Source organism: Convolutriloba macropyga, chromosome 4 (assembly GCF_964194025.1).
Source record: "Convolutriloba macropyga chromosome 4, txConMacr16.3, whole genome shotgun sequence".
In the NCBI taxonomy this organism is placed as follows: Eukaryota; Metazoa; Xenacoelomorpha; order Acoela; family Convolutidae; genus Convolutriloba; species Convolutriloba macropyga.
Genome location: NC_134471.1, coordinates 82765677 through 82781115, shown reverse-complemented (window position 1 = coordinate 82781115; position 15439 = coordinate 82765677). Strand labels below are relative to the sequence as shown.

Here is a 15439-nt window from a genome sequence, read left to right as displayed (position 1 = left end):
TCCACCACTGTCTTTCCATACCCGATATCAATCAACCACTACCTTTCCATATCCGATAACAGTCAACCACTGTCTTTCCATATCCGATATCAGTCCAACACTGTTTTCCATACCCGATATCAGTCCCTCACTGTCTTTCCATACCCGATATAAGTCCACCACTGTCTTTCCATACCCGATATCAGTCCACGACTGTCTTTCCTTTCTGATATCAGTCATCCAATTTCTTTCCATATCCGCTATCAGTCCAACACTGTCATTCCATATCCGATATCAGTCGAACACTGTCTTCCCATACCCGATATCAGTCAAGCATTGTCTTTCCATCCCCGATATCAGTCCACCACTGTCTTTCCATACCCGATATCAGTCCACCACTGTCTTTCCATATCCGATATCAGTCAACCACCGTCTTTTCATTTCCGATATCAGTCGACCACTGTCTTTTCATACCCGATTTCATTCGACCACTGTCTTTCCTTACCCGATATCAGTCCACCACTGTCTTTCCATATCCGATATCAGTCAACCACCGTCTTTTCATACCCGATATCAGTCCACCACTGTCTTTCCATATCCGATGTCAGTCCACCCCTGTCTTTACATATACGAAATCAGTCCACCCTTGTTTGTCCATACCCGATATCAGTCCACCACTGTCTTTCCATATCCGATATCAATCAACCACTACCTTTCCATATCCGATATCAGTCAACCACTGTCTTTCCATATCCGATATCAGTCCACCACTGTTTTTCCATACCCGATATCAGTCCACCACTGTCTTTCCATACCCGATATCAGTCCACCACTGTCTTTCCATACCCGATATCAGTCCACGACTGTCTTTCCTTTCTGATATCAGTCATCCAATTTCTTTCCATACCCGCTATCAGTCCAACACTGTCATTCCATATCCGATATCAGTCGAACACTGTCTTCCCATACCCGATATCAGTCAAGCATTGTCTTTCCATCCCCGATATCAGTCCACCACTGTCTTTCCATACCCGATATCAGTCCACCACTGTCTTTCCATATCCGATATCAGTCAACCACCGTCTTTTCATTTCCGATATCAGTCGACCACTGTCTTTTCATACCCGATTTCATTCGACCACTGTCTTTCCTTACCCGATATCAGTCCACCACTGTCTTTCCATATCCGATATCAGTCAACCACCGTCTTTTCATACCCGATATCAGTCCACCACTGTCTTTCCATATCCGATGTCAGTCAACCCCTGTCTTTCCATATACGAAATCAGTCCACCCTTGTTTGTCCATACCCGATATCAGTCCACCACTGTCTCTCCATACCCGATATCAATCAACCACTACCTTTCCATATCCGATATCAGTCAACCACTGTCTTTCCATATCCGATATCAGTCCAACACTGTTTTCCATACCCGATATCAGTCCCTCACTGTCTTTCCATACCCGATATCAATTCACCACTGTCTTTCCATACCCGATATCAGTCCACGACTGTCTTTCCTTTCTGATATCAGTCATCCAATTTCTTTCCATACCCGCTATCAGTCCAACACTGTCATTCCATATCCGATATCAGTCGAACACTGTCTTCCCATACCCGATATCAGTCAAGCATTGTCTTTCCATCCCCGATATCAGTCCACCACTGTCTTTCCATACCCGATATCAGTCCACAACTGTCATTCCATAACCGATATCAGTCGAACACTGTCTTCCCATACCCGATATCAGTCAAGCATTGTCTTTCCATCCCCGATATCAGTCCACCACTGTCTTTCCATACCCGATATCAGTCCACCACTGTCTTTCCATACACGATATCAGTCAACCACTGTCTTTCCATATCCGATATCAGTCCAACACTGTTTTCCATACCCGATATCAGTCCCTCACTGTCTTTTCATACCCGATATCAATCCACCACTGTCTTTCCATACCCGATATCAGTCCACCACTGTCTTTCCTTTCTGATATCACTCATCCAATTTCTTTCCATACCCGCTATCAGTCCAACACTGTCCTTCCATACCCGACATCAGTCCACCACTGTCTTTCCATACCCGATATCAGTCCACCACTGTCTTTCCATACCCGATATCAGTCAACCACTGTCTTTCCATACCCGATATCAGTCAAGCACTGTCTCTCCATACCCGACATCAGTCGAGCACTGTTTTGCCATACCCGATATCAGTCAAGCACTGTCTTTCCATACCTGATATCAGTCCACCACTGTCTTTCCATTCCCGATATCTGTCAGCCACTGTCCTTCCATACCCGATATCAGTCAACCACTGTCTTTCCATACCCGATATCAGTCCACCACTGTCTTTTCATTCCCGATATCAGTCAACCACTGGCTTTCCATACCCGATATCAGTCCACCACTGTCTTTCCTTTCTGATATCAGTCATCCAATTTCTTTCCATACCCGCTATCAGTCCAACACTGTCATTCCATATCCGATATCAGTCGAACACTGTCTTCCCATACCCGATATCAGTCAAGCATTGTCTTTCCATCCCCGAGATCAGTCCACCACTGTCTTTCCATACCCGATATCAGTCCACAACTGTCATTCGATATCCGATATCAGTCGAACACTGTCTTCCCATACCCGATATCAGTCAAGCATTGTCTTTCCATCCCCGATATCAGTCCACCACTGTCTTTCCATACCCGATATCAGTCCACCACTGTCTTTCCATACACGATATCAGTCAACCACTGTCTTTCCATATCCGATATCAGTCCAACAATGTTTTCCATACCCGATATCAGTCCCTCACTGTCTTTTCATACCCGATATCAATCCACCACTGTCTTTCCATACCCGATATCAGTCCACCACTGTCTTTCCTTTCTGATATCAGTCATCCAATTTCTTTCCATACCCGCTATCAGTCCAACACTGTCCTTCCATACCCGACATCAGTCCACCACTGTCTTTCCATACCCGATATCAGTCCACCACTGTCTTTCCATACCCGATATCAGTCAACCACTGTCTTTCCATACCCGATATCAGTCAAGCACTGTCTCTCCATACCTGACATCAGTCGAGCACTGTTTTGCCATACCCGATATCAGTCAAGCACTGTCTTTCCATACCTGTTATCAGTCCACCACTGTCTTTCCATACCCGATATCAGTCCACCACTGCCTTTCCATACACGATATCAGTCAGCCACTGTCTTTCCATACCCGATATCAGTCATTCACTGCCTTTCCATACCCGATATCAGTATACCACTGTCTCTCCATACCCGATATCAGTCCACCACTGTCTTTCCATACCCGATATCAGTCAACCACTGTCGTTCCATATCCGATATCAGTCCACCACTGTTTCTTCATACCCGATATCAGTCAACCACTGTCTTTCCATGCACGATATCAATCCACCACTGTCTTTCCATACCCGAAATCAGTCCACCACTGTCTTTCCTTCCCGATATCAGTCATCCAATTTCTTTCCATACCCGCTATCAGTCCAACACTGTCCTTCCATATGCGATATCAGTCCACCACTGTCTTTCCATATCCGATATCAGTCCACCACTGTCTTTCCATACCCGATATCAATCAACCACTGTCACCCGATATCAGTCCAGAACTGTCATTCCATATCCGACATCAGTCGAACACTGTCTTCCCATACCCGATATCAGTCAAGCACTGTCATTCTAAACCCGATATCAGTCCACCACTGTCTTTCCATACCCGATATCAGTCCACCCTTGTTTTTCCATACCCGATATCAGTCCACCACTGTCTTTCCATACCCGATATCAGTCAACCACTACCTTTCCACATCCGATATCAGTCAATCACTGTTTTTCCATCCCGATATCAGTCCAGAACTGTCATTCCATACCCGATATCAGTCCACCACTGCCTTTCCATACACGATATCAGTCAACCACTGTCTTTCCATACACGATATCAGTCATTCAGTGCCTTTCCATACCCGATATCAGTCTACCATTGTCTTTTCACATCCGATAACAGTCCACCACTGTCTTTCCATACCCGATATCAGTCCACCACTGTCTTTCGATACCCGATATCAGTCCACAACTGTCATTCCATACCCGATATCAGTCCACCACTGCATTTCCATACACGATATCAGTCCACCACTGTTTCTCCATACCCGATATCAGTCAACCACTGTCTTTGCATACTCGATATCAATCCACCACTGTCTTTCCATACCCGATATCAGTCCACCACTGTCCTTCCTTCCCGATATCAGTCATCCAATTTCTTTCCATACCCGCTATCAGTCCAACACTGTCCTTCCATACCCGAAATCAGTCCACCACTGTCTTTCCATACCCGATATCAGCCCACCACTGTCTTTCCATACCCGATATCAGTCCACCACTGTCTTTCGATACCCGATATCAGTCCACAACTGTCATTCCATACCCGATATCAGTCCACCACTGCATTTCCATACACGATATCAGTCCACCACTGTTTTTCCATACCCAATATCAGTCAACCACTGTCTTTCCATACTCGATATCAATCCACCACTGCCTTTCCATACACGATATCAGTCAACCACTGTCTTTCCATACACGATATCAGTCATTCACTGCCTTTCCATACCCGATATCAGTCTACCATTGTCTTTCCATATCCGATAACAGTCCACCACTGTCTTTCCATACCCGATATCAGTCCACCACTGTCTTTCGATACCCGATATCAGTCCACAACTGTCATTCCATACCCGATATCAGTCCACCACTGCATTTCCATACACGATATCAGTCCACCACTGTTTCTCCATACCCGATATCAGTCAACCACTGTCTTTCCATACTCGATATCGATCCACCACTGTCTTTCCATACCCGATATCAGTCCACCACTGTCCTTCCTTCCCGATATCAGTCATCCAATTTCTTTCCATACCCGCTATCAGTCCAACACTGTCCTTCCATACCCGAAATCAGTCCACCACTGTCTTTCCATACCCGATATCAGCCCACCACTGTCTTTCCACACCCGATATCAGTCAACCACTGTCTTTCCATATCCGATATCAGTCAAGCACTGTCTCTCCATACCCGATATCAGTCAAGCACTGTTTTTCCATACCCGATTTTAGTCCACCACTGTCTTGTCTTTTCATACCCGATATCAGTTGATCAATGTCTTTCCATACCCAATATTGGTCGACCACTGTCTTTCCATACCCGATATCAGTCAACCGCTGTCTTTCCATACCCGAAATCTGTCGATCACAGTCTTTCCATACCAGATATCAGTCCACCAATGTCTCTCCATACCCGATATCAGTCCACCACTGTTTTTCCATACCCCATACCGGATATCAGTCAACCACTGTCTTTCCATATCCGATATCAGTCCACCACTGTTTTTCCATACCCGATATCAGTCCACCACTGTCTTTGCATGCCCGATATCAATCCGCCACTGTCTTTCCATACCCGATATCAGTCCACCACTGTCTTTCCTTCCCGATATCAGTCATCAAATTTTTTCCATACCCGCTATCAGTCCAACACTGGCCTCCCATAACCGATATAAGTTCACCACTGTCTTTCCATACCCGATATCAGTCCACCACTGTCTTTGCATACCCGATATCAATCCGCCACTGTCTTTCCATACCCGATATCAGTCCACCACTGTCTTTCCTTCCCGATATCAGTCATCGAATTCTTTTCCATACCCGCTATCAGTCCAACACTGTCCTTCCATAACCGATATAAGTTCACCACTGTCTTTCCATACCCGATATCAGTTCACCACTGTATTTCCATACCCGATATCAGTCAAGCACTGTCTCTCCATACCCGATTTCAGTCGAGCACTGTCTTTCCATACCCGATAGCAGTCCACCACTGTCTTTCCATAACCAATATCGGTCGACCACTGTCTTTCCGTACCCGATATCAGTCCACCACTGTCTTTCCATGCCCCATATCAGTTCATCACTGTCTTTCCATACCCGATATCAGTCAACCACTGTCCTTCCATACCCGATATCAGTCGACTTCTGTCTTTCCATACCCAATATCAGTCAACCACTGTCTTTCCATACCCGATATCAGTCCACCACTGTCTTTTCATACCAGATATCAGTCAACCACTGTCTTTCCATACCCGATATCAGTCAACCACTGTCTTTCCATGCCCGAAATCTGTCGACCAAAGTCTTTCCATACTCGATATCAGTCCACCAATGTCTTTCCATAACCGATATCAGTCAACCACTGTCTATCCATACCCGATATCAGTCAACCACTGTCTTTCCATACACGATATCAGTCGATCATGGTCCTTCCATACCCGATATCAGTCCACCCTTGTCTTTCCATACCTGATATCAGTCCACCACTGTCTTTCCATACCCGGTATCAGTCCACCACTGTCTTTCCATACCCGATATCAGTCAACCACTGTCTTTCCATACCCGATATCAGTCAACCACTGTTTTTCCACACCCAATATCGCTCCACCACTGTCTTTCCATACCTGAAATCCGTCGACCACTATCCTTCCATACCCGATATCAGTCGAACACTGTCTTTCCATACCCGATATCAGTCAGTCCACCACTGTCTTTCCATACCCAATATAAGTCCACCACTGTCTTTCCATAACCAATATTAGTCCACCACTGTCTTTCTATACCCGATATCAGTCGACCACGGTCTTTCCATACCCGATATCTGTAGACCACTGTCCTTCCATACCCAATATCAGTCGACCACTGTCTTTCCATACCCGATAACAGTCGACCACTGTCTTTCCAAACCCGATATCAGTCAACCACTGTCTATCCATACCCGATATCAGTCAACCAATGTCTTTCCATACCCGATATTCGTCGACCACTGTTCTTCCATACCCGATATCAGTCGACCACTGTCTTTCCATTCCCGATATCAGTCGACCACTGTCTTTCCATACCCGATATCAGTCAACCAATGTCTTTCCATACTCGATAACCTTCGACCACTGTCCTCCCGTACCCGATATCTGTCGACCACTGTCTTTCCATAATCGATATCAGTCGACCACTGTCTTTGCGTACCCGATATCAGAGACCACTGTCTTTCCATACCCGATATCAGTCAACCAATGTCTTTCCATACCCGATATCAGTCAACCACTGTCTATCCAGACCCGATATCAGTCATTCACTGTCTTTCCATACCCTATATCATTCGACCACCGTCCTCCCATACCCAATATCAGTCGACCACTGTCTCTCCATACTCGATATCAGTTGACCACTGTCTTTCCGTATCCGATATCAGTAGACCACTGTCTTTCCATACCCGATATCAGTCAACCACTCTCTTTTCATACCCGAAATCTGTCGACCGCAGTCTTTCCATACCCGATGTCAGTCAACCATTGTCTTTCCATACCCGATATCAGTCAACCACTGTCTATCCATACCCGATATCAGTCGACCACTGTCTTTCCATGACCAATATCGGCCGACCACTGTCTTTCCATACCCGATTTCAGTCAACCACTGTCTTTCCATACCCGAAATTTGTCGACAACAGTCTTTCCACACCCAATATCAGTCCACCAATGTTTTCCCATACTCGATATCAGTCAACCACTGTCTATCCATACCCGATATCAGTCAACCACTGTCTTTTCATACCCAAAATCCGTCGACCACTGTCCTTCCATGCCCGATATCAGTCGACCACTGTCTTTCCATACCCGATATCAGTCGACCACTGTCTTTCCGTACCCGATACCAGTAGACCACTGTCTTTCCATACCCAATAACAGTCCACCACTGTCTTTCCATACCCGACATCAGTAGACGACTGTCTTTCCATGCCCGATATCAGTCGACCACTGTCTTTCCATACCCGATATCAGTCGACCACTGTCTTTCCGTACCCGATACCAGTAGACCACTGTCTTTCCATACCCAATAACAGTCCACCACTGTCTTTCCATACCCGACATCAGTAGACCACTGTCTTTCCATACCCGATATCAGTCGACCATTGTCTTTCCATACCCAATATCAGTCAAGCACTGTTTTTCCATACCCGATATCAGTCCACCATTGTCTTTCCATACCCGATATCACTCCACCACTGTCTTTCCATACCCGAAATCCGTCGACCACTGTCCTTACATACCCGATATCAGTCGACCACTGTCTTTCCATACCCGAAATCCGTCGACCACTGCCATTCCATACCCGATATCAGTCGACCATGGTCTTTCCATACCCGATATCATTCCACCACTGTCTTTCCATGTCCGATATCAGTCCACCATTGTCTTTCCATAACTGATATCAGTCCACCACTGTCTTTCCATACCCGATATCAGTCCAACACTGTCTTTCCATACCCGATATCAGTCAACCACTGTCTTTCCATACCCGATATCAGTCAACCACTGTTTTTCCACACCCGATATCACTACACCACTGTCTTTCCATACCCGAAATCCTTTGACCACTGTCCTTCCATACCCGATATCAGTCGACCACTGTCCTTCCATACCCGATATCAGTCGACCACTGTCTTTCCGTATCCGATATCAGTAGACCACTGTCTTTCCATACCCAATATCAGTCCAACACTGTCTTTCCATACCCGATATCAGTAGACGACTGTCTTTCCATACCCGATATCAATCGACCGTTGTCTTTCCATACCCGATATCAGTCCACCACTGTCTTTCCATACCCGATATCAGTCAACCACTGTTTTTCCATACCCGATATCAGTCAAATACTGTCTATCCATACCCAAAATCAGTCGACCACGGTTTTCCCATACCCGATATCAGACAAACACTGTCTTTCCATACCCGATATCAGTCGACCACTGTCTTTCTATAACCGATATCAGTCAGTCCACCATTGTCTTTCCATATCCAATATCAGTCCACCACTGTCTTTCCAAAACCGATATTAGTCCACCACTGTCTTTCCAAACCCGATATCAGTCGACCACTGTCTTTCCGTACCCGATATCAGTGGACCAATGTCTTTCCATACCCGATATCAGTCCACCACTCTCTTTCCATACCCGATATCAGTGGACCAATGTCTTTCCATACCCGATATCAGTCCACCACTGTCTTTCCATACCCGATATCTGTAGCTCACTGTCTTTGCATACCCGATATCAGTCGACCACTGTCTTTCTATACCCGTTATCAGTCCACCGCTGTCTTTCCATACCCGATATCAGTCAACCACTGTCTTTCCATACCCAATATCAGTAGACGACTGTCTTTCCATACCCGATATCAGTCCTAAACTGTCATTCTATACCCGATATCAGTCGACAATGTCTTTCCATACCCGATATCCGTCGACCACTGTACTTCCATACACGATATCAGTCGACAACAGCCTTTCCATACCCGATATCAGTCGACCACTGTCTTTCCGTACCCGATATCAGTCAACCACTGTCTATCCATACCCGATATCAGTCGACCACTGTCCTTCCATGACCAATATCGGCCGACCACTGTCTTTCCATACCCGATTTCAGTCAACCACTGTCTTTCCATACCCGAAATTTGTCGACAACAGTCTTTCCACACCCAATATCAGTCCACCAATGTTTTCCCATACTCGATATCAGTCAACCACTGTCTATCCATACCCGATATCAGTCAACCACTGTCTTTTCATACCCAAAATCCGTCGACCACTGTCCTTCCATGCCCGATATCAGTCGACCACTGTCTTTCCATACCCGATATCAGTCGACCACTGTCTTTCCGTACCCGATACCAGTAGACCACTGTCTTTCCATACCCAATAACAGTCCACCACTGTCTTTCCATACCCGACATCAGTAGACGACTGTCTTTCCATGCCCGATATCAGTCGACCACTGTCTTTCCATACCCGATATCAGTCGACCACTGTCTTTCCGTACCCGATACCAGTAGACCACTGTCTTTCCATACCCAATAACAGTCCACCACTGTCTTTCCATACCCGACATCAGTAGACCACTGTCTTTCCATACCCGATATCAGTCGACCATTGTCTTTCCATACCCAATATCAGTCAAGCACTGTTTTTCCATACCCGATATCAGTCCACCATTGTCTTTCCATACCCGATATCACTCCACCACTGTCTTTCCATACCCGAAATCCGTCGACCACTGTCCTTACATACCCGATATCAGTCGACCACTGTCTTTCCATACCCGAAATCCGTCGACCACTGCCATTCCATACCCGATATCAGTCGACCATGGTCTTTCCATACCCGATATCATTCCACCACTGTCTTTCCATGTCCGATATCAGTCCACCATTGTCTTTCCATAACTGATATCAGTCCACCACTGTCTTTCCATACCCGATATCAGTCCAACACTGTCTTTCCATACCCGATATCAGTCAACCACTGTCTTTCCATACCCGATATCAGTCAACCACTGTTTTTCCACGCCCGATATCACTACACCACTGTCTTTCCATACCCGAAATCCTTTGACCACTGTCCTTCCATACCCGATATCAGTCGACCACTGTCCTTCCATACCCGATATCAGTCGACCACTGTCTTTCCGTATCCGATATCAGTAGACCACTGTCTTTCCATACCCAATATCAGTCCAACACTGTCTTTCCATACCCGATATCAGTAGACGACTGTCTTTCCATACCCGATATCAATCGACCGTTGTCTTTCCATACCCGATATCAGTCCACCACTGTCTTTCCATACCCGATATCAGTCAACCACTGTTTTTCCATACCCGATATCAGTCAAATACTGTCTATCCATACCCAAAATCAGTCGACCACGGTTTTCCCATACCCGATATCAGACAAACACTGTCTTTCCATACCCGATATCAGTCGACCACTGTCTTTCTATAACCGATATCAGTCAGTCCACCATTGTCTTTCCATATCCAATATCAGTCCACCACTGTCTTTCCAAAACCGATATTAGTCCACCACTGTCTTTCCAAACCCGATATCAGTCGACCACTGTCTTTCCGTACCCGATATCAGTGGACCAATGTCTTTCCATACCCGATATCAGTCCACCACTCTCTTTCCATACCCGATATCAGTGGACCAATGTCTTTCCATGCCCGATATCAGTCCACCACTGTCTTTCCATACCCGATATCTGTAGCTCACTGTCTTTGCATACCCGATATCAGTCGACCACTGTCTTTCTATACCCGTTATCAGTCCACCGCTGTCTTTCCATACCCGATATCAGTCAACCACTGTCTTTCCATACCCAATATCAGTAGACGACTGTCTTTCCATACCCGATATCAGTCCTAAACTGTCATTCTATACCCGATATCAGTCGACAATGTCTTTCCATACCCGATATCCGTCGACCACTGTACTTCCATACACGATATCAGTCGACAACAGCCTTTCCATACCCGATATCAGTCGACCACTGTCTTTCCGTACCCGATATAAGTGGACCAATGTCTTTCCATACCCGATATCAGTCCAGCACTGTCTTTCCATACCCGATATCTGTAGCCCACTGTCTTTGCATACCCGATACCAGTCGTCCACTGTCTTTCTATACCCGATATCAGTCGACCATTGTCTTTCCAAACCCGATATCAGTACATCACTGTCTTTCCATAGCCGATATCAGTCAACCACTGTCTTTCCATACCCGATATCGGTCAACCACTGTTTTTCCATACCCGATATCAGCCAAATACTGTCTATCCATACCCAAAATCAGTCGACCACGGTTTTTCCATACCAGATATCAGACAAACACTGTCTTTCCATACCCGATATCAGTCGACCACTGTCTGTCTATAACCGATATCAGTCAGTCCACCATTGTCTTTCCATATCCAATATCAGTCCACCACTGTCTTTCCATAACCGATATTAGTCCACCACTGTCTTTCCAAACCCGATATCAGTCGACCACTGCCTTTCCGTACCCGATATCAGTGGACCAATGTCTTTCCATACCCGATATCAGTCCACCACTCTCTTTCCATACCCGATATCAGTAGACCACTGTCTTTGCATACCCGATATCAGTCGACCACTGTCTTTCTATTTCCGATATCAGTCGACCACTGTCTTTCCGTACCCGATATCAGTGGACCAATGTCTTTCCATACCCGATATCAGTCCACCACTGTCTTTCCGTACCCGATATCAGTGGACCAATGTCTTTCCATACCCGATATCAGTCCACCACTGTCTTTCCATACCCGATATCTGTAGCTCACTGTCTTTGCATACCCGATATAAGTCGACCACTGTCTTTCTATACCCGATATCAGTCCACCGCTGTCTTTCCATACCCGATATCAGTCAACCACTGTCTTTCCATACCCAATATCAGTAGACGACTGTCTTTCCATACCCGATATCAGTCCTAAACTGTCATTCTATACCCGATATCAGTCGACAATGTCTTTCCATACCCGATATCCGTCGACCACTGTACTTCCATACCCGATATCAGTCGACAACAGCCTTTCCATACCCGATACCAGTCGTCCACTGTCTTTCTATACCCGATATCAGTCGACCATTGTCTTTCCAAACCTGATATCAGTACACCACTGTCTTTCCATACCCGATATCAGTCAACCACTGACTTTCCATACCCGATATCGGTCAACCACTGTTTTTCCATACCCGATATCAGTCAAATACTGTCTATCCATACCCAAAATCAGTCGACCACGGTTTTTCCATACCCGATATCAGACAAACACTGTCTTTCCATACCCGATATCAGTCGACCACTGTCTTTCTATAACCGATATCAGTCAGTCCACCATTGTCTTTCCATATCCAATATCAATCCACCACTGTCTTTCCATAACCGATATTAGTCCACCACTGTCTTTCCAAACCCGATATCAGTCGACCACTGTCTTTTCGTACCCGATATCAGTGGACCAATGTCTTTCCATACCCGATATCAGTCCACCACTCTCTTTCCATACCCGATATCAGTAGACCACTGTCTTTGCATACCCGATATCAGTCGACCACTGTCTTTCTATATCCGATATCAGTCGACCACTGTCTTTCCGTACCCGATATCAGTGGACCAATGTCTTTCCATACCCGATATCAGTCCACCACTGTCTTTCCGTACCCGATATCAGTGGACCACAGTCTTTACATACCCGATATCAGTCGACCACTGTCTTTCCGTACCCGATATAAGTGGACCAATGTCTTTCCATACCCGATATCAGTCCAACACTGTCTTTCCATACCCGATATCTGTAGCCCACTGTCTTTGCATACCCGATACCAGTCGTCCACTGTCTTTCTATACCCGAAATCAGTCGACCATTGTCTTTCCAAACCCGATATCAGTACACCACTGTCTTTCCATACCCGATATCAGTCAACCACTGTCTTTCCATACCCGATATCAGTCAAGCACTGTTTTTCCATACCCGATATCAGTCAAATACTGTCTATCCATACCCAAAATCAGTCGACCACGGTTTTTCCATATTCGATATCAGACAAACACTGTCTTTCCATACCCGATATCAGTCGACCACTGTCTTTCTATAACCGATATCTGTCAGTCCACCCTTGTCTTTCCATATCCAATATCAGTCCACCACTGTCTTTCCATAACTGATATTAGTCCACCACTGTCTTTCCAAACCCGATATCAGTCGACCACTGTCTTTCCGTACCCGATATCAGTGGACCAATGTCTTTCCATACCCGATATCAGTCCACCACTGTCTTTCCATACCCGATATCTGTAGCTCACTCTCTTTGCATACCCGATATCAGTCGACCACTGTCTTTCTTTACCCGATATCAGTCCACCGCTGTCTTTCCATACCCGATATCAGTCAACCACTGTCTTTCCATACCCAATATCAGTAGACGACTGTCTTTCCATACCCGATATCAGTCCACCGCTGTCTTTCCATACCCGATATCAGTCAACCACTGTCTTTCCATACCCAATATCAGTAGACGACTGTCTTTCCATACCCGATATCAGTCCTAAACTGTCATTCAATACCCGATATCAGTCGACAATGTCTTTCCATACCCGATATCCGTCGACCACTGTACTTCCATACCCGATATCAGTCGACCACAGTCTTTCCATATCCAATATCAGTCCACCACTGTCTTTCCATAACTGATATTAGTCCACCACTGTCTTTCCAAACCCGATATCAGTCGACCACTGTCTTTCCGTACCCGATATCAGTGGTCCAATGTCTTTCCATACCCGATATCAGTCCACCACTGTCTTTCCATACCCGATATCTGTAGCTCACTCTCTTTGCATACCCGATATCAGTCGACCACTGTCTTTCTATACCCGATATCAGTCCACCGCTGTCTTTCCATACCCGATATCAGTCAACCACTGTCTTTCCATACCCAATATCAGTAGACGACTGTCTTTCCATACCCGATATCAGTCCTAAACTGTCATTCAATACCCGATATCAGTCGACAATGTCTTTCCATACCCGATATCCGTCGACCACTGTACTTCCATACCCGATATCAGTCGACCACAGTCTTTCCATGCCCAATATCAGTCGACCACTGTCTTTCCGTACCCGATATAAGTGGACCAATGTCTTTCCATACCCGATATCAGTCCAACACTGTCTTTCCATACCCGATATCAGTCAACCACTGTTTTTCCATACCCGATATCAGTCAAATACTGTCTATCCATACCCAAAATCAGTCGACCACGGTTTTTCCATACCCGATATCAGACAAACACTGTCTTTCCATACCCGATATCAGTCGACCACTGTCTTTCTATAACCGATATCAGTTAGTCCACCATTGTCTTTCCATATCCAATATCAGTCCACCACTGTCTTTCCATAACCGATATTAGTCCACCACTGTCTTTCCAAACCCGATATCAGTCGACCACTGTCTTTCCGTACCCGATATCAGTGGACCAATGTCTTTCCATACCCGATATCAGTCCACCACTCTCTTTCCATATCCGATATCAGTAGACCACTGTCTTTGCATACCCGATATCAGTCGACCACTGTCTTTCTATATCCGATATCAGTCGACCACTGTCTTTCCGTACCCGATATCAGTGGACCAATGTCTTTCCATACCCGATATCAGTCCACCACTGTCTTTCCGTACCCGATATCAGTGGACCAATGTCTTTCCATACCCGATATATGTCCACCGCTGTCTTTCCATACCCGATATCAGTCAACCACTGTTTTTCCATACCCAATATCAGTAGACGACTGTCTTTCCTTACCCGATATCAGTCCTAAACTGTCATTCTATACCCGATATCAGTCGACAATGGCTTTCCATACCCGATATCCGTCGACCACTGTACTTCCATACCCGATATCAGTCCACCACTGTCTTTCCATACCCGATATCTGTAGCTCACTGTCTTTGCATACCC

At 45.8% G+C, this 15439-nt stretch overlaps 1 protein-coding gene across 2 annotated transcripts in view; it reads left to right on the top strand.

Moving 5' to 3' along the window:
- Nucleotides 1-15439, top strand: part of LOC142338720 (uncharacterized) — a 284910-nt gene that overhangs the window by 143130 nt on the left and 126341 nt on the right. The window lies entirely within an intron of this gene.